This window comes from Pseudochaenichthys georgianus, chromosome 5 (genome assembly GCF_902827115.2).
Source record: "Pseudochaenichthys georgianus chromosome 5, fPseGeo1.2, whole genome shotgun sequence".
Taxonomy (NCBI): Eukaryota; Metazoa; Chordata; class Actinopteri; order Perciformes; family Channichthyidae; genus Pseudochaenichthys; species Pseudochaenichthys georgianus.
Genome location: NC_047507.1, coordinates 43,071,602 through 43,092,920, shown reverse-complemented (window position 1 = coordinate 43,092,920; position 21,319 = coordinate 43,071,602). Strand labels below are relative to the sequence as shown.

At 40.6% G+C, this 21,319-nt stretch overlaps 1 protein-coding gene across 1 annotated transcript in view; it reads right to left on the bottom strand.

Moving 5' to 3' along the window:
* Positions 1–21,319, bottom strand: part of plekha6 (pleckstrin homology domain containing, family A member 6) — a 150,167-nt gene that overhangs the window by 98,381 nt on the left and 30,467 nt on the right. Inside the window, exon 2 of the mRNA XM_071203236.1 lies at positions 11,005–11,096. The gene's annotated coding sequence lies outside the window, so the exon portion shown is untranslated. The remainder of the gene's footprint in view (positions 1–11,004; positions 11,097–21,319) is intronic.

Genomic DNA, 21,319 nt, shown 5'->3' with positions numbered 1-21,319 from the left:
ATAATGGGCATACCTCCACCCCTCGAGAGTTATCACTGACTCAGCCATGTTTATGCAGCACTGCACGTGGAGATGTGGAGGCGCGCGCAGATTACGTACATATAAACCTGCGGCGGAAACCCCTCTTGTCTGTCAGTGTGATGATTATGACTGATTTTAGTAAGTAACGAAGTAACGCGTGTCGGGGCAATGTTAGTAACTGTAGAAAATAAAAGTAGCGCGTTACACTACTCCGTTACCGACAAAAGTAATATTATTACAGTAACGTGTGACTTTGCAATGCGTTACACCCAACTCTGGCCAAGACCAAAGAGCTGTCAAAGGACACCAGAAACAAAATTGTAGACCTGCACCAGGCTGGGAAGACTGAATCTGCAATAGGTAAGCAGCTTGGTGTGAAGAAATCAACTGTGGGAGCAATTATTAGAAAATGGAAGACATACAAGATCACTGATAATCTCCCTCGATCTGGGGCTCCACGCAAGATCTCACCCCGTGGGGTCAAAATGATCACCAGAACGGTGAGCAAAAATCCCAGAACCACATGGGGGGACCGAGTCAATGACCTGCAGAGAGCTGGGACCAAAGTAACAAAGGCTACCATCAGTAACACACTCCGCTGCCAGGGACTCAAATCCTGCAGTGCCACACGTGTCCCCCTGCTTAAGCCAGTACATGTCAGCCCGTCTGAAGTTTGCTAGAGAGCATTGATCCAGAAGAGGATTGGGAGAATGTCATATGGTCAGATGAAACCCAAATAGAACTTTTTGGTAAAAACTCAACTAGACGTGTTTGGAGGAGAAAGAATGCTGTGTTGCACGGTATACCGATACTTGTAAGGTACCCTGCCGTTAAAAACGGGACGATTCCTCCATTTCATTAGTATCGGTACTTTAAGAATGACTGGGAAAAGTACTCCGTTGAGAAAGCGCCGTTTTAATAAGAGCCGTGTGTGTTCAGCGCTCTGCTTCCACTCCCTGCACTGCAGCCATTCCTGCAGTCCCGCCCCTCTCAAGCACGCTCTAACGGCCCGTCCACACAGCGGCGTGCGTTGACGCTTCCCCATTCACTTTGAATGGGGTGGCGTCACTTTTAGCCGAAATGCATCGTGGGAAGCGACGTGGAGCGTAGCTGGCGTGGCTCGCTGCAAAAGTTGAGCAATGTTCAACTTTTGACGCCTCGGCGAGGCGTCAGCCAATCGAATCATATGCCAGTACAAGCTCTAGCCAATCAAACCGCTGCTTGTGTGTCAGGGGCGGGAGATTCATGTGATTGGTTGTTGATCGAGTTTCAGACACGCCCGCCGGCAAGCGTCAGCGCACGCCGCTGTGTGGACGGGCCGTAAGTCCCTCCCCTCTCAAGCACGCTCTAAGTCCCTCCCCTCTCTCGTACACGCTCTAGCTGCCTGAGCATGTGAGAAAACGAGAAGCATGGCTGCAAGTGGGAGTGCAACTGCCGCTGTGCCTCGGCTTGTTGACAAAAAAAGACGCCAGAAGCTAAATTTGGAAGTATTTGAGCTATACCTCTGACAGTGAGGGCAAGCCTACGGACACCACGAGGCCTGTCTGTGAGAAATGTTTTAGATCCCTGCAAACCAAGGGAGCCAACACATCAGGCTGGCTAAGCCCCCGCCGACCAGAATCCAGAGCTGTTTAAAGAATTTAAAGACGGACAGGTTTGCGAATGTGATAGACAATTACATCATGCTCAAGCCATGCCCTCAAATCTAAGTCAAACCAGTGTAATTTATTTTGTGACAAACGAACGTTTTCGTAGTTTAACGAGGCAATTAATGGCAATGATAACCGTCTAATATGGCAACATCTGCAATATACATTTTGTCAATAATTATTTATATTACTGTACTATTACATGTTAATAAAATATAAAAAAAATTATATATTTTATAAAACAAAAAAGTTGTTTGAGATGATGCTTAATTTTATTTAATATGAATTATTGTCATTTATTTTGTTTATTGTTCTCATTGTTTAAAAGTTTGTTATGGTTCTGGTGTGAAATAAAGCACAATAATTACATTTAAGACTGTTTCCCTTTTTATCGAAAAATAATCGGAATCGCAATTCTTGACTCGGTATCGAAACCAAAATGTTGGTATCGTGACAACACTAATACCTACTGTGAAACATGGGGGTGGAAACATCATGCTTTGGGGCTGTTTTTCTGCAAGGGGACCAGGACGACTGATCTGTGTAAAGGAAAGAATGAATGGGGCCATGTATCGTGAGATTTTGAGTGACAACTTCCTTCCATCAGCAAGGGCATTGAAGATGAAACGTGGCTGGGTCTTTCAGCATGACAATGATCCCAAACACACCGCCCGGGCAACGAAGGAGTGGCTTCGTAAGAAGCATTTCAAGGTCCTGGAGTGGCCTAGCCAGTCTCCAGATCTCAACCCCATAGAAAATCTTTGGAGGGAGTTGAAAGTCCGTGTTGCCCAGCGACAGCCCCAAAACATCACTGCTCTAGAGGAGATCTGCATGGAGGAATGGGCCAAAATACCAGCAACAGTGTGTGAAAACCTTGTGAAGGTGGTTTCTAATTTTACGATAAGAAACCTTACATAACAGTCTTTCAACCTAGACTGTAGAATATTCAGACACCAATTTATTGAAGCTAACACAAATTATGACATTTGCATACACTTTAGACCCTCCAGAAAAACGCGATTCTGCGATCGCAGAATTTTCCGCATAATCAGCAAAATGGCGCAGATTTTTCAAAAGGCCGCATAATCCCCGCATTTTTCCACACAAAGTTGAAAAAAAAAGTTAACTCGTCTTGACGTGAAGTGATGATGATGCGCGACGTCATCAGCTCGCGCATCACAGAAGGTAAACAACACCGTAGAGTGAACGTGTGGAGCTCACTCGATGAAAAAATCTAATCCATCTCATTTACCGACGAACATTTCTGCTAAAGACAGGGCAAAGCAGTACCCCGATGTCTTGCATGAAAGTGGGGGGAAACTATTCTGCACCCCGTGCAACTGTGTTGGAGCATAAGAGAACATCGACGGTGACGACCCACTTTGATTCATTCAAAGATTCAAACAATGTAATGCTTTCTGCTGCTGCGGACAAGAAAGCCAAACAACTCACGTTCACCGAGGCATCGGTAGCCTTTCGAGGGCTGCAAGAAACGAAGTGAGTAGCCTATAAGATTGAAGCTGGTCAGATAACGAACGAGTAAATGAAAACAGAATGAGGCGGATAAGTGTGTGTGTGTGTGTGTGTGTGTGTGTGTGTGTGTGTGTGTGTGTGTGTGTGTGTGTGTGTGTGTGTGTGTGTGTGTGTGTGTGTGTGTGAGTGTGTGTGTGTGTGAGAGAGAGAGAGAGGGAGATTAAAATAGCCCAATTTACAATAAATAAACATTGAATGTGTTTAATTGAATAGTAAAGGGGTTTAACGTTGGTGGCAGGTTGTGTGTGAGAGAGAATAAATAAATAAGACAGCCCAATATTTATTTATTTTGCAACTTCCCGCAATTTCACCGCATAAAATCACATAAAACCCTGCATGTTTGATCGCATAATCAAGTATTTTAGCCCGCATAATCAAGGATTTTTGCCCGCGTTTTTCTGGAGGGTCTAAGTATATACACAGTACACAGCAGATTTAGATTTTCACCATATTTCGAAGTCAAAACCATACTGTCATTTACATATTTTATGTAAGTCTGATTTTGAAATGTGTATAATAAAAATTTTTATTTAATTTTTCCCGAATTCATAAATCTCACAATTTTGAATTTAATTTTTCCAATTTCATACATCTCACAATTTTGAATTTAATGTTTTCAATTTCAAAAGATTTGAAGCCAGTTTTACCGATTTCTGTTAAAAACTGATGACATAGGATATTTTTATAAGGAATACAAAGGTACTATTCAGTGGATTAGTAACTAATTGTATCCAAGTATTTCAGAAACATGTCACCAAAAGACACCGTAGCTTGTAGGAACAAGAAAGGAGAAGGGAGGGCAGACACCTCCATCAATTCAAGCTCAGGAAGAACCAGAGAATGCTGGGCAGACACCTCAAACAGTTCAAACAGTTCAAACTCAGATAGTGCCAGAGAATCAGATGCAGAACCAACAAAGAGGAGGTTTCCGAGCAGGCAGAGGAAGAGGTTTCCAGTTTGAGGGATGTTACCATTGCAGCCAGCTGACACATTGGTCCAGAGAGTGTCCACAGCAACAAGCACCAAACAACGGCCCTCCACGCAGTTACCCCAGGGGAGGCTTCCATGACTACAACAGAGGCAGGGGGTCTCAGGGATGTCAAAGAGGAACAGGATTGCCAAACATGAACCAAATGCCACTGACAACCTGGTATCAACCACGACAATGAGGAAACTCAGAGAACCAGACCACCAGGTGATGCATCTTCAGCCCAGAAGGGTATTTTGAAATCCAGCTACATTGAGCCATATCTGTCACCACAGGAGTGAGAGGTTGAATGTTATTTGAAAGATAGTGAGTAGCATATTGCATTTACATATAAAGCATCCACAGATCAGTAGTAGATTAAAACATAGTAGAACATTTAGCAGACTATTTTTGTAATTATGAGAAGGATAGAGATTACGAGTGATGTTGTTCCCCCACTCAGAAAACTATTGTGACCACACAGCTAGTGAGGTCAAGACGATGGGTTTCCACCCAAAATATGAAGACTGAAATCTAGTACTCGCCCAAGACGGAGGGTCTTTACCAAGTCAAAAACCTATAGATTAACCGATTCAGCTGCGTTTTTTCTCGTTTTAATGCCATTGAACACGTCTTTTGATCAGATTGACAGCTACGGTGAGACATCTCCCCTAGAAGCTACGTAAAGGTACGTGTTGTGATGTCTGTGTTTGCTTCCCCTGTCCGAGTTCGGATCACTCAGTGATGATACTATATACCTAAATAATCTGTGGAACCTCAGCTTTAATTGGATATCTTGTATGTGCAGCTACGATAAGTAATAAGGATACTTTTATCTTGAGTTCTGTGCCAAAGTGCGTTAGCATTTTTCGCTCAGGGGTTATTTAGATGATTTTTATGAGACTTGTGTTTTGTTTTGGTAAAAATGGTTTGTATCGTCAGTTAGTTTTTTTCAATATCGTGCAGCCCTAGTACGATGTGGATGTACAGCGGAACTTTGTTAAGATCCATATGTCACGGATATCATACTCTGTGCTAAATAAGAGACATGTAATCATTTACAAAACATCACCATGTTGTTTAGTCGAAAAAAACGAACAGAAGAAATGCAGCCCGGCTCTCGATTTGTAATCCTAATTTAATCATCTTCACCACGATAATTTATGTTTATGTTCGCCGAATTGACATGAAATCACTGACACATATGAATATACTGTATTCAACTTCATTAAAACGTTATTAACGTGCCTAAACTCAGTAATTCACTAAAAATATTTATATTTTAATGGAGCCTCGCCGGCAGATCAGGATCCCAACGCGTAGCGGAGGGATCTTGATCTGCATTAAGGGTGTTATTTTCCCCATAAGGAACACGTCGCTGCAAATTATCCCGCTTATTACATGGCCACATTCTCAACTAAGTAACGACATGACTCCCAATATTAATTGAAATGCTTTTATGGATTTAGAAAATGTTTTTATTGATTTAAAAAATAGTTGTATGTATTGATTTAAATTGACATGCATCCGCTAAGAAAAATAGTCCGTTGTTACCGTTTTTTAAACAGTCTAAATGAAACGGCAGCTCTCAGCTGTGTATTTACACAACTAATGGCCCATCAACCACAGCTCTCTCCCCCTGATCTTTCTTCTCCAGCAGCTAAATTAACTGTAGGTTACTCTGAGTGACACATTTACAATTAGACAACACTGTCATTGCAAGTGACCCTCAGTAAGTTGACTTTTATGTTCAACTGCTAAATAATTTTTTTTTTTAAAAGGGCTTCTACTGTACCTAATTACCTTAACACTAGAACCGCCAGAGGTTTTTGTATAGGCCTACCTAACACCGTCAGATCCCGCTATTAGAATGCAATTTTTAACAACATAGGGTGCTACATAACACACTTTCAGGAAAAGTCACGGACTGAGAGACTAATATTTTATTGAAAAAAAGTTACATTGCACACACATCACACAAATTGACCAGATTGGCGGTTCTCGTGTTAAATAAACTCACTAATTAATGAAACCAGTTCAATACGCATTATTTTTATTCTTATCATTCTTTATGAGCGCAAAAATAGTCTTAAAATCAGACCTGTTTTTTAAATTAAATCTGACGGCAGGCAGTTAGCTCTGATCACCTATGATAAATGCGCCACACCTAATCGCTGGCCATTCAGCCACAGAGCTCCCTCTATACAAGTCAAACTGTAGACGGTGTGAAAGCACCTATTGTTTTAAATAATGGTCGGAATGTGACCTGTGAGCCTTCTGAATTACCGTGGGACAGCACATTCTAAACTAAAATGTTCAATCAATAAAGTAACATCTTATCTTAATAATATCTTCATATTAATAATAATAATAAATCATACAGTATGTGTCCGAAAGGGAGCAGGAGGAAGCAAACACAAACATATACAAAAAATATACTGCATATTAAAGCAAACGATTGTAAAGGTAAAAGTATGAGCATAACAAATAAAGAAGTGTAATGTAAACATTTACATTATGATTATGAAATATATAAAGACTATATATTATTGAATTACAAGATTAGATATACTTTAGTTGATCTAAAATATTGATGTGTTCAAATGCTCTTCAAAACACAACTGCAAGTCCATGAAACTTGTCTTTCTGTATTTGTGAATGAAGCACTATTTCCTGGTTAAAACCTGAACATTGAAAATCTGGCAACGCCCTCTTGGAAAATAGTGGGAGGGCTTAACATTCCTCGATACTGGTCTTAGGCAGGTCATAGGCAGGAAGCTGTAAACTGGAGTCTGAAATGAGGTGCTACATCTGTAGGTGAACTTAACAACTATATGGAGTCAGATCAGTCTCAATATTAATAAATGCTCACAGAAGGATTCACAAATATATTTTGCGATGTATATATAAATGACTCCACAACAATATCTCTCAATGCACTCTCAAATATTTATTGTTGTATAGAAATGTACAAAAAATTGACATTTAAACTGCTTTTTATTAATTCAAAGACGGCTCTGAATTAATAATCAAATATGTTTCCTTTCTTTACTACTGGATGAAGTTACAAAATGTACCCACCCCTTAAAAATGTCCCCCCCACATTCAGGATGCTTCCTACGCCCATGTACTACACAGCAATAGGCGCGTTCACACCAAGTACTTTTCCCACAAAGGTTCCTGAGAACTCTTTAGTTCTCATGAACTAAGTACAGATCGCGTTCACACCGGAAATTAGTTCCTGGGGGTGGATTAGGCAAATGAAGCCGCAGACGTCACTTCTTCTTCTACGCCTTCCGAGTAAACGGCCAGAACGCTGTCACCTCCTCATCTCCACCGCTCCCATGTTTTATTTTGTGTTGCCATAAGTTAGTCTCTCTGCATTTCTGCGCTGGGCTAATGCTAAAACAATAAAATGGCGGCTTCACAAAACTTTTTGGGAGTTTTACGGGGCGTGGTTTGCATTCCGCCCAGCCAATCAGACACAGGAACCTTTTTCTCCCACGAAAGTCCCTGCTCTCTAGCAGGGACTGAAAAGGGGGTAAAAAAGGTTCTCTTGAACTAATTTAGTTCCTGGAACTTTTTGGTGTGAACGCAAATAAATCGTAGTTCTCAGGAACCTTTGTGGGAAAAGTACTTGGTGTGAACGTGCCTAATGGCATAACACACCCATTTGTTGATGACAAAAAAAGTCCACACAACCTTTTGAAATCTGCATATACTTTACCCATCAAACATGAATAATCATGACACATTTTATATAAACTGTCAGAACTTTATTGTCAACATCAACGGTTCATTGAACCCATAAAAAATACAGTACGCAGCTTTGGTGGGTCAGTCTGACATGCAGAATCTATCATCACAGGTTTTCCGCTGGTAGTATGTGAGGTGCTGGCCTGTATAGAAGAAACATAGTTAGAACAAAATCATCTCAATTTAGTATTCAGGATGAGAAAATACTATTTGGATAATTATAATCTGAAATCCCAAAAGATGGGGGCTAACGCTGTCTACAGTATTTAGCAAAGCTGATGTGTTGGAGAGTGGCTGAGCTCAGTAGACAGACTGTAATGAGTGCTAGCCGCTAATTAGCCAAGTCCCATCAACGGAGCTGTGCAGCGTTGTGTTTTTCCCCCCTCCTTGCAACAATTGCGCACACATACACACACACTGTTGTATCCTAACAGTCGTGCACACACACATATGTACAGTGGGGCAAAAACGTATTTAGTCAGCCACCAATTGTGCAAGTTCTCCCACTTAAAAAGATGAGGCCTCTAATTTTCACCCTAGGTATACCTCAACTATGAGAGACAAAATGAGAAAAAAAAAAATCCAGAAAGTCACATTGTCTGATTTTTAAAGAATTTATTTGCAAATTATGGTGGAAAATAATTATTTGGTCAATAACAAAAGTTCATCTCAATACTTTGTTATATACCCTTTGTTGGCAATGACAGAGGTCAAACGTTTTCTGTAAGTCTTCACAAGGTTTTCACACACTGTTGCTGGTATTTTGGCCCATTCCTCCATGCAGATCTCCTCTAGAGCAGTGATGTTTTGGGGCTGTCGCTGGGCAACACGGACTTTCAACTCCCTCCAAAGATTTTCTATGGGGTTGAGATCTGGAGACTGGCTAGGCCACTCCAGGACCTTGAAATGCTTCTTACGAAGCCACTCCTTCGTTGCCCGGGCGGTGTGTTTGGGATCATTGTCATGCTGAAAGACCCAGCCACGTTTCATCTTCAATGCCCTTGCTGATGGAAGGAGGTTGTCACTCAAAATCTCACGATACATGGCCCCATTCATTCTTTCCTTTACACGGATCAGTCGTCCTGGTCCCTTTGCAGAAGAACAGCCCCAAAGCATGATGTTTCCACCCCCATGTTTCACAGTAGGTATGGTGTTCTTTGGATGCAACTCAGCATTCTTTCTCCTCCAAACACGTCTAGTTGAGTTTTTACCAAAAAGTTCTATTTTGGTTTCATCTGACCATATGACATTATCCCAATCCTCGTCTGGATCATCTAAATGCTCTCTAGCAAACTTCAGACGAGCCTGGACATGTACTGGCTTAAGCAGGGGGACACGTCTGGTACTGCAGGATTTGAGTCCCTGGCGGCGTAGTGTGTTACTGATGGTAGCCTTTGTTACTTTGGTCCCAGCTCTCTGCAGGTCATTGACTAGGTCCCCCCGTGTGGTTCTGGGATTTTTGCTCACCGTTCTTGTGATCATTTTGACCCCACAGGGTGAGATCTTGCGTGGAGCCCCAGATCGAGGGAGATTATCAGTGGTCCGGTATGTCTTCCATTTTCTAATAATTGCTCCCACAGTTGATTTCTTCACACCAAGCTGCTTACCTATTGCAGATTCAGTCTTCCCAACCTGGTGCAGGTCTACAATTTTGTTTCTGGTGTCCTTTGACAGCTCTTTGGTCTTGGCCATAGTGGAGTGTGGAGTGTGACTGTTTGAGGTTGTGGACAGGTGTCTTTTATACTGATAACGAGTTCAAACAGGTGCCATTAATACAGTTAACGAGTGGAGGACAGAGGAGGCTCTTAAAGAAGAAGTTACAGGTCTATGAGAGCCAGACATCTTGTTTGTTTGTAGGTGACCAAATACTTATTTTACCGAGGAATTTACCAATTAATTCATTACAAATCCTACAATGTGATTTCCTGGATTATTTCCCCCCATTCTGTCTCTCATAGTTGAAGTGTACCTAGGATGACAATTACAGGCCTCTCTCATCTTTTGAAGTGGGAGAACTTGCACAATTGGTGGCTGACTAAATACTTTTTTGCCCCACTGTATATTCATGTGCGCAAACAAGTAATAAAGACTGCTGGATCACATCACGTCTCATCTACATGCTACAAGCTACAAGCTATCAGGAAAAACACCGCTAAATAAAAAGGAATGCAAATATTAACATGGAAAAACTTACAGCTTCCAAATTGGATGTGTCCTGGTCCCGGATGGTTGGTATTGATCCAGTGTTTAGCCTTAGATTGGAAGCATATCCTCTTTTCACTTGAGGGAAGTTGATAAACATGTCCGAGGTCAAATGTTTAGAACACAGAAGCAGGCATTTGCCGAGGTGTTCTGATAGGTGGAGCGTTGCCCATGTAGGCGGAGCATCACCGCCCAGTATTCCGGGCTGATGTCGGGTCGGATAGAATCTGTATCCGCTCGTTGTAGCCCCGTTTTTACAAGATTTGGGTACGGAGGAAAAGAGAGAGGGTTGTATTTTCTGACACTTGGTGAGTTCCCTGAAACACCGGGGACACATATTCATGTATAAAAGACGTTTTAAAAGTGCATTTTGCATGATAGGTCCACTTTACATTAAAAAGGCTTTGAAAAAAGTTTATATGCTAAAAGATTAGCTATGAGAGTGGTTCATTAAAGATCTGCTGTTGGAGCGTCTTTGAACCCTGACACCAGGGGGGGGGGGGGAGAATCTGTTTTCTGCCAAGTGAGGTGAGGTGCATGTGTCACCATGTGTGAATATCACCAAAGTCAGGACGTTTTGCCACTTGGTCCTAAAAATGCATAGTTAAGTGTAAACACATGTGTCTTGTTTATATTAAAAGGTTAACACAGACACCATCACACACACACACCTCTCTGTTCTCTGGTCACACCCCACAGACATAGCTTTATTTAGTCCATCACATCAGCAGCGAGTCTAGCTTCAGCAGCAGGTTTTACACGCACAAACACACACACATACTCCCTGTTCAGAAACACAAAGGGCAGAAACTGGAGACCCCCCTTGCTCCTCTGCCTTCAAGGTTTTGAATAAAGACCACGTGCAGCAGTGCTTACCCTTTCTCACCATCCCTTCCCTGTCTTTCGTCTCTTGTCTTCGGTGTCGCTTTGTGCTCCAGTCTTCCTGGTTACAACATTCCGCGGCACGGCTGGAGAAAATAACAGAGAGGAAACGAAAGGAAGAGATTCAATGTGCATGTGAGCGGAGAATCGAAAGAAAAGAGAAATATGAAACCCTCAAGGCTCCAGCAACAATCACCCTCTCCCTTCCTCCCCCACTCTGCTGTCTGCCTCCATCTCCCTCTCTGCTTCCCTCCTTTCCCCTCCTCTCATTCATTTAGTATTCAAGTTAAAGCAGCCATTCCTTCCTCCAGTCCACTGACAGCACTGTTTCTGCTTCAAGGTTTTTTTGTATTTGTCATACGAACATAGCTACAGTGTAGTTATGATGATGACAATCTGAGGTCACAGGCTCACTCCAACAGTGCAACACAATAAAACATATAGTGCAAGTAAATGGTAAATACAAAAAGAAAAATAGTTTAAAAAAAGTGAAATAGTGCAATAAGAGTCTATATATGCAAGTTATTAGATAAATCTTTTCTAAGTAGCAGCCAGATGAATGTTGTGGATGTTGTTTCAAAGTGCAGGTGTTTAGCAGTCTTATTGCCTGGGATGAAACTGTCTCTGAGTCTGGTGGTTTTAGTCCGGATGCTGCGGTACCGCCTGCCAGACGGCAGCAGACAGACTTCTGTACCGTTTCCTCTTCTCTTCTCCCTGTTTTCTGTCTCTTTTTGCTTTTACTTTTACCCTTCCTCTGTTCTAATGCAAGCCAGGTTACAAAGGGGTGGAATGGAGAAGGATAAAAAAAAGTATTTGTTCCAGAATGTCACCAAAGTAAATTAGAGAATGTTAGCACAGTTTGCATGGCTTTGCAAAGCTGAAGAATCAAGCACAGATCGGAAAAAAGTATGAGCATAAAAAATAAAGAAGTGTAAACATTTACATTATTATTATGATTATTTAATATATAAATACTATATATTATTGAATTACAATTAAGATAATAAGATTAGATATACTTTATTTGATCTCAAATATTGATGTTTCTTCATTATAGTAGCCTGTGAAAACAACACATCCTCAATCCCAGGTCGGCCTATGTTGACGTTATGTCAAGTCCCCTGTGTCGGCTTTTTCCAACGCAAGGGGGGGGGCCCTTAGCGTCCATTTTCAGCTTTCCGGGATGTCCATATGCTTCTATGGACGCTCATGAAAGCACTGCATTCGTTTGTGTCGGCTGCCCTTAAAGGCAATGTGAGCGTCCATTCTCATTGGATAACGGAGAATTGTACACCCGGAAGTAAGTATTCCCCTTACTGTCGATTGATTTTACAGTGATATCTGCACTACTCATCGACTAAAAAAACACCAGATTATCCTTGTTAATTACTAGAGCCGGGACTCGATTAAAAAAATGAATCTAATTAATTAATCGAAATTAATCGCATTTTTAATCAAATATACATATTTGACCTGAGTGAGAAGCAATTTTCACATGGATTTTACTCCAAGTGGTCTACAGTCGAGTGCAATCCAGTGAGCCAGGGAGTTGGTTATTTTCTCAGACGTGGACTTACTTATCCTGGCCCTGAAACCAGTCATCTGGTTGAGTGTGGGTTGGGTCAGGGTGTGGTTCCTTGCACTCGGAGTCGGGCTAACGTCCACGCTAGCTGCTACATGCTTTGCATTTAGGTGATACTTTAGGCTTGATGTGCTGCGGTGATATGCAAATTCTTTTTTGCATAATTTGCACACAACCGTGCTCTTATCGACGCTTCCATCCGTCCGTTTTTTTAAAACAAAATGTCCCATCCACGGGGCCGACCAAAGCGGTCTCATCAGCTTGTTCGTTCATGTTTGACTATTGTTCACCGTGGTTTGTTGTTGTTTGAAGTCCCATGCTGAAGTCATGAACGTTAGTTGGTGCTCCAGTATAATCGGTACTCCTGAAACTCATCCAGTGAGAAACGTTCCGCTGTGCAAAAATAAGTGCGATTAAAGTGCGTTAATTTTTTTGTAATTAATTCATCTTAATTAACGCGTTAAAGTACCGGCCCTATTAATTACACAACATTGATTGGTTTAAATTGTATGCAATGCTTTTGTATTTTTCCCCTTCGATTCGGAGAAACAAATATTTTTTCGGAGTAAAGGATGGCAGACTACCCAGAATCCCCAGCTATCGTTTGGACTACACCATGTGTTCCGTTTGACGTCACGTGATCTTCAAATTTCTCCCTGCAGAAAAAAAAAACATGGCCGAACTTCGTTTTATTCTCGGTGGAAAATGCCTATTTTAAAGTTAGTTTGGCCATTAAAATGCGTTTTGATGTCATTTGATGCGAGAAATATGAGTTGTTATTTCAGATTATGTGTGCAGTGGATGTACATGATCTTTAGTTTGCTAGTTATTACGAAGATTACTTCAGGAAATTGCGTCCATAACGTTTTCATTGTTACCAAGGTGATTGCTAGGGACGCTGCTATCGATATTATTTCTGTTATGTTGTGTAACTGTTTAATAGTGTTATCTTTATTGCTACCCCCTTCCCCGTCAATGTATAGTGTTGGTCCACAGCGCAAACATATTAGTTTAACAAAATCCGCATCTAAAGATAGCCTACGTTATTTTCCCCTGTGCAATTCCAGTCTCACATCTCACAGCACATCGTCATTAACAAATACCGGAAACAGACCCAAAACATTTTTAAAAAATAAAATAATGCTGCTTTTCTCTTTGAAAGTCATCACATAACGGCATTGTAATACACGGTTCGGCTGCATTAAATATTACATATCTGCCGTAGTTCTGTATTTATAGAGCCCTGATGAGAAGACTTCTAGACAAACATGAGAAACTGAAAACGTGAAGTGGATCATAAATATATCAGCCATTAAACAACATCTTACATTTCTTTTCACACAATACGTCTCCTTGCAGTATCACACTAATTCGGCTGACTTTTATATTTGATCCAATTGGTAGATAGGCTGTATTTACACCATAAAGGTGCACAGCTGATATAAAGGGACACCTAGTGGTTAAAGCATGTTATTGAATTTCATTATTTTTATTATTAGATATTAATAGGATCCCTATAAAGTATATTCATTACTCGTTATTCTCTACTAATAGTTAATTAAAGACTGTATATAATGCCTATTTTGCACATCCATTTCAAGATTTTCTAAGGTTTATTGACATATCATATAGGCCTACATAACTATGGTGTAGTTCTGCATTGAATGAAAAACGTGGGTCGCAGGTTCCTCAACAGTGCATTACAAGACATCTATCAATATGTGTGCATACTTCCAGCAATGTTAACTATGTTGAAGCACTTATTTTAACTGATATTATACATAATGTATTATACTCTTATAAGATGTATGTAGATATTTCATCTCCGGCCTTGTCAGGTATTGAACAATCAATAAATAAAGAACACAGAATTGTTAAATATAAAACACAGAATTTGTGTGATTATACTAAATGATTTTCAAATAAACACAACTGCATATTTAACTGTTACACATGCTGATGTAACGCAAATGTTCCAACTTGGGATCAATAAAGTATATCTTATCTTAAGCTGATCGATGGCTACTGCCATATTTGCAAAATGTGCCTCTGAACCTTGACAAGTGCATGTTTCAGGCTCATCAATTAATGTAATGTAATGTTATCAATTAACATAACAAGGGTCACAAACATAAGACCAGCTGTTAAATAAAGCTCTTCTGACCTTAGCTGGCATGTGGGTATATATATATTAATACTGCCCATAATGGGCACAAGCAGTTTACACCCATTTATTAATTATATGTTTTAAATTTGAGTGGTTCCTATCCCCTAAACCTCCAGGGATGTACAAAGTTTAATACTGGCAACTTCTTATTATGGGAAATACGAAAACGTCTTTTAAAACTACAACTCCCAGTAGAGATGTGCCATAGATAGAGAGCATGTTGCAAAACAGAATAGCCAGCATGTGTAGTTCTGGGGACGGGGTGGGGGAGTGGGGGACACGGTGGACCTGTTTAAATCCAGTTTTGGACAGTCTGCCGTGGTTCCATCCCATTTCAAGTGCTGTTCGAGAATCAGCTTAACCCTCGGAGCACACTCTCCAATCACAGAGCTTAAGGACTATCACGGGGTTTGTCAAACAGAGCACATGGTGTAGTCCAAACGATAGCTGGAGATTCTGGGTAGTGTAGTGTCTTCTGCCATCCTTTACTTCTACAGTACTTTACTCCTTTTCTCCGAATCGAAGGGGAAAAATACAAAAACATTGCACACAATTTAAACCAATCAATGTTGTGTAATTAACAAGGATAATCTGGTGTTTTTTAGTCGATGAATAGTGCAGATATCACTGTAAAATCAATCGACAGTAAGGGGAATATTTACTTCCGGGTGTACAATTCTCCGTTATCCAATGGGAATGGACGCTCACATTGCCTTTAAGGGCAGCCGACACAAACGAATGCCGTGCTTCCATGAGCGTCCATAGAAGCATATGGACATCCCGGAAAGCTGAAAATGGATGCTAAGGGCCCCCCCCCCTTGTGTTGGAAATGGACGCTAAGGGCCCCCCCCCCTTGCGTTGGAAATGGACGCTAAGGGCCCCCCCCTTGCGTTGGAAAAAGCCGACACAGGGGACTTGACATAACAAACTGAAGACCAAAGTTCACCCAGTTGTATTTGTGAATTAAGCCCCTCGCGGCCACTTTAAATTGGATTGCCTATATATATATATAACAGTCATGCTCCCAATTTGATCAAAATGCTTGTCAGACCCCATGGGCCAACTGTCACTTTGTCCGGATCATCTTCAGACTTGTTAAGGATATTTCGACACGTTTGCCAGAGTTCAAATTTCCCAGGTAGGCAAGTCCCACTCCATACCTGGTTTGTACAGCTTTAAGGAACGACAAAACAAGACTCTCACACACACATGCATACTTACACACATTTACACATTTAACATACAAACACTGCAATAAAAAAACTACAAATGAGTATGTGCTATAGAGGTCCTGCTAACGGCTCCTGTTTTCTGCTGCATCAAAAATAATATCATCTTCTATCGGGGGGTGTGTGTGTGTGTGTGTGTGTGTTGTAGCAGTGCAGTTCCAGAAATAGCTCCTGCATGAACATCCACTCTATAATCAATGTGTTCCCATCGTAATTTTCAGAGAGCGCGGCGGCTCCTTCTCTGGAACTCTCTCGGTGTAGTGCAGTGTGTGTAGAAGCTTGTCACCACAAATCTCTAACACACTACAAATGGCCGTACTATGAGACTGAGGCTATGGCTCTACATGGCTTGATTGCTAAATAGACTGTTGGACTATGATGTTGTAGGTCACAAGATTATTTAAAAAAACATTTTAAATACTCTTTATTGAGTTTCACACATTTAACACAACATACAAAACAGTGCATAACACCTCCCCCCCCCCCCCCCCCCCCAAAGACAGCCACACAGCACATCCACAATTTGACAACAATTGAATAATAGTAATAATAATCCTCATTTACCTAATCACAATAATATAGATAGACCACAAAGGATACATAAAATATGTTTATACACATGCATTGACATACACATCATGCTGGAATATAAATCAAAAGATACACAACTATGAGGAATATTATTACAGTCCGCAATATGTGAGTTCAGGTTAATCAGTCAACAGCAGCCTCAAGCGTCATCCATAGTTGATGTTACTTAGCTTTCCAATCAGAACCCCCCCCCCCCTGAGAAGTAAAGCTTTCAGGTCAGTGGGCAAATAATCCAGAAAAGGGGACCAGACCCTCATAAACAGCCCGCCATTGCCCCTTGAAGTAGCAAGCAGTCTCTCATGGGGGAGAGTGTTAAGAATCTCCCTATACCAAAGGGTAACATTAGGAGGGGTGTCTTTTATCCATCTGTGCAAAATACACTTCCGAGCAATTACAAGGAGTTTCTCAAGAAGTGTGTCATGTGATGCAGGGAGAGTCAGTTTCTCTAGAGCGAGGCCAAGAAGGAAAACACCAGGGTCCTTCTTAATTTTCTTTTTAAATATCGCACTTATTTCCCTGGAAATAATGTCCAGAATCTAGATATGAATTTACATTACCAAAAGCAGTGGAAATATGTCCCCCATTAAACTGTCATATTCTGCACATTTCTTATACTATCTACATACATCTTATAAGAGTATAATAGATATGTATAATATCAGTTAAAATAAGTGCTTCAACATAGTTAACATTGCTGGAGGTATGCACAAATATTGATAGATGTCTCGCAATGCACTATTGAGGAACCTGCGACCCAAGTTTTTCATTCAAGCACTTCGAGATTTGTCTTGGCAGATGAGAAGCGCTATATAATTAAATATATTATTCATTGCATAACTACACCGTAGTTGTGTATATGATATATCAATAAACCTTAGAAAATCTTGAAAGGGATGTGCAAAATAGTCATTATATACAGTCTTTAATTAACTATTAGTAGAGAATAACGAGTAATGAACATACTTTATAGGGATCCTATTAATATCTAATAATAAAATTATAAAATTCAATAACATGCTTTAACCACTAGGTGTCCCTTTCTATCAGCTGTGCACCTTTATGGTGTAAATACAGCCTATCTACCAATGGGATCAAATATAAAAGTCAGCCGAATTAGTGTTGATACTGCACTGAAAAAAAGGGGAAAGTGGGGTTGTTCAATTTGCAAATATGCATTTAATATATGAAACATAATTGATTCATGTTTCTCGTCGAAACATGAATTTGCATTCACATTCACATTTGCCGTTACAACGAGCAACGTAAATACAGCAGTCAATTTGTGAATATTGTCATTCCCTGGTGTTAGCTAAAGCCATGAAAATCATAAGGTGCGTTTATATTGATTGACTTGTGTTTAGCGTGTTTTTATACTGTGAGTATTTGTAGAGCGTAAGTCCGGCAGTTGCTTGATTTACAATATTTAAAACTATGAACCTTGCCCAAAGTTATGCACATTAAACCGAGCTCAGTGGGGAGGGGGAGTCATATCTGATGGATGAGCTTGCGGCATGTTTGCATGTCTATACGTCTTGTTTTAAATGATTGTTCATGCTGTCAGGCGGTGTAGAAGTTTACTGCGTCTGCCCGGCTCTGCATGTCTACTCTTGTGCCGACTTTTAAGGGCGCTGATGCAGGTTGTAGGCCTACCTTACGTTAAGCGACCATCTTTACCCATTTAAGGTGTTGATTGTTAAAGATCCCATATTGTCTGAGGGACCGCAGTGTTTTCCCTAAAAAACTGTGTTTATGTCTCTGCTTTGATCCGCTCTGTGTTCATGTAAATACCGTAAATACACACAGATCAAAACAGAGGCACAATATTGTGTGTGGGGGTGTGTCCCGGAAGGCGACACTTGTGATTAGTTGTTCCTCGTCATGCACGAGCCGTGCACGTTGCTGCGGTCCCACAGTTGAAGGCCGTGGCCTGAAAAAAGACCTTGGAAGTCAGTGCACGTCTCCATTGAATTGATTGAAACCAATTCACAACGCTGATGTGTATGGCTCCGTACAAAGTTGTACTTATTTGTGTGTGAATAATGAAATAATTTCAAATATGTTTTTCTGTGATAGGTAATTGGGGTGGAGAAGATCGACCTCAGCCTTTCTTTGAACATTGTTCCAAAGGCTCGGTAGTAAATGGTGAGTATTCAAATGTGTTGTGTGATTTACTTGACTAACTTAAACTTGATCTCTTTAACTAATTGAAAACTGGTATTAGTCTGACAATCTCAGAATATTTATACATAACATTTACATACTGAAAACAGTGCACGGATATACACATTTTCTCATTTATTAGGCAAAAGTTATTCAGAAAGTGAGAGGCCAACATTCTGCGATAAAGCCTCCTTCACAAAAGGGATAATGTGTTGTTTGTTGAAATGGCTATAAGGGTGTTTCTTATATGTAGCCTACATTACAATAATACTTATTTTAAGTCGCTTTGGAAAAAAATATCAACTAAATGAAATGTAATGTAGTCCAACCTGGTTGTTCGTACTTGATATAAAAAGTAATTCTCACTATACCACAACACCATTGAACAGCACCACAGATTCCATCCTCCAAAAAGAGCTTTTGTAAAAAAAACTTTTAACAACAATGAAGATCACCTCCATGAAGGAAGGATGTATTGCAGGACTTGTGTATTCGACTGCATTTGATTTTGCTAGGTTAACCTAATAAACTGACAGATGAGTTTGCACATCTAAATATAATATATAGTAACTTGCCTTGCCTTATCTTTCTCTCTCCAGTGAATGTGGCAGTGTACGGGGTGTCCAGTTGCTGTAGCAAGTAGGTCTGCACTACTTAAACATTATAAACTCGAGCATCCACATTGTGGGCGCACCATTCGCTATCCATGTACATATTGGAAATGCACAGTTAAGACATGGAAAGCTTTAATCGTACACCAGAGTAAAGTGCATTCCACACAACTTAGTCAGACCCAAAAAGAGTTATCTACTTTCAGCTGTCACATATGGAAGTGCAATAATGTATCTAATGAAAGGGAGGACTTTGTTCATGTCAACACACATCTGAGAAAATGTCCCTTGCATGTTTGTTGGCTGTAGTTTTCAAACTAGTATTTATGGGACATTTAAGTCCCATAAGAGTCGTCGACACACACCTCACACCTTAACTGATTGTGTACCTGGTATTGTGAAAACAACTACATTAGCATCATCATCATCATCATCATCATCATCATCATCATCATCATCATCATCATCATCATCATCATCCTCATTACATGATTATGTTGATCATTGCCAGGAAGAGGAAGTCTCTGTGACATCCTTAGATCATAAAAGCCAGGACAACGCACTCCCAAGAATTGTTGAGCGTTGTTGAAGTTGGAGTATTTACTGCATGTGCAGCAATTGACGAATTTCTGCAAGAACTCTACTACTTACTAAGCTCAGCATCAGTCCCACTTTCCAGAGGTTTAGTAAGTGAGATCCTTGAGCGTCATCACGTCCAAGTGGGTGACTCTGTAGTTACTGAAATCGCCACAGCAGTTTGCTCATCTAACCCAGTTCATAAAGCAATTGAAAAAGGTGGCCCTCTTAGCACTTCGTATCAACGTAAACAGTTTTACAAAAAGAAATTCAATGTTGTGGAACCAATCACCTACATACTTGATCGTAAAAAGAAACACACTTGTCAGTATGTCCCATTGTTAAAATCCTTGCAGCAAATATTAAATTCCAAAGTAATTCTTGAAAAGATTATTGAAAGTCATTGTGGGCAGCACGACATAGAAATTGACCCATCGTTTGAATTCAGGTCCCCCGAAAATGGTTCGCATTTTAAAGAGAACAGCTTTTTGAATGCTGAGGAATTACGTATATCACTGCGTCTGTCTGTGGATGATTTTGAAACTTGGAATCCCTTAGGCACCTCTCGAAAGAAACATAAGCTTGTTGGTGTTTACTGGGTATTAGGTAACCTGCCACCTGGCTCTCACTCTTCTTTATCATCAATTTTTCTTGCATTACTTTGCAAAGGTGTTGATGTAAAAACATATGGTTTTCACAAAGTATTAGAACCTTTTCTGCAAGATCTTAAAACTCTGGAGGACCATGGTGTCTGTGTCCCTTTGTTAGGCAAGTCTCTTAGAGGTACAGTGCAGAGTGTTATTGCAGATAACTTAGGGGCGCACAGTATTGCAGACTTCACTGAATGTTTTTCAGGTGACTTCTTCTGTCGGTTTTGCACTGCAAAACGTTGTGATACTAGGTCTGGCTGTGTTGCATCTGGTGCTCTTAGCTTGAGAACTAAAGAGGTTTCTGCGGCTCATTTAAAAACTGCTCTTGAGAATAATGCCAATTGCTTTGGAGTTAAAAGAGAGTGTGTTCTAACCAAACATCTGTCTCATGTTCATGTTGTCACTGGCTTCCCCCTGACATTGCTCATGATTTATTTGAGGGTATTGTCCCGGTGGAGCTGGCCTACTACTTACCATTGATGACATCAAAGAGGTTATTTACACTAGAGGGCCTGAATAACCCTATATTGGCTTTTCCCTATAAATGGTCAGACAAAACAAATAAACCACATGTTGTACCACAGAGTCTTTCGGGTCGTACAACTATTGGAAGTAATGCCCATGAAAATTGGAATCTACTGAGGTTTCTCCCATTTTTAATTGGACACCTAGTGCCAGAAAATGAGCCAGGATGGCTCATGTTGATGGAATTAAAAGATATTGTTCAGCTAGTTGTTGCTCCC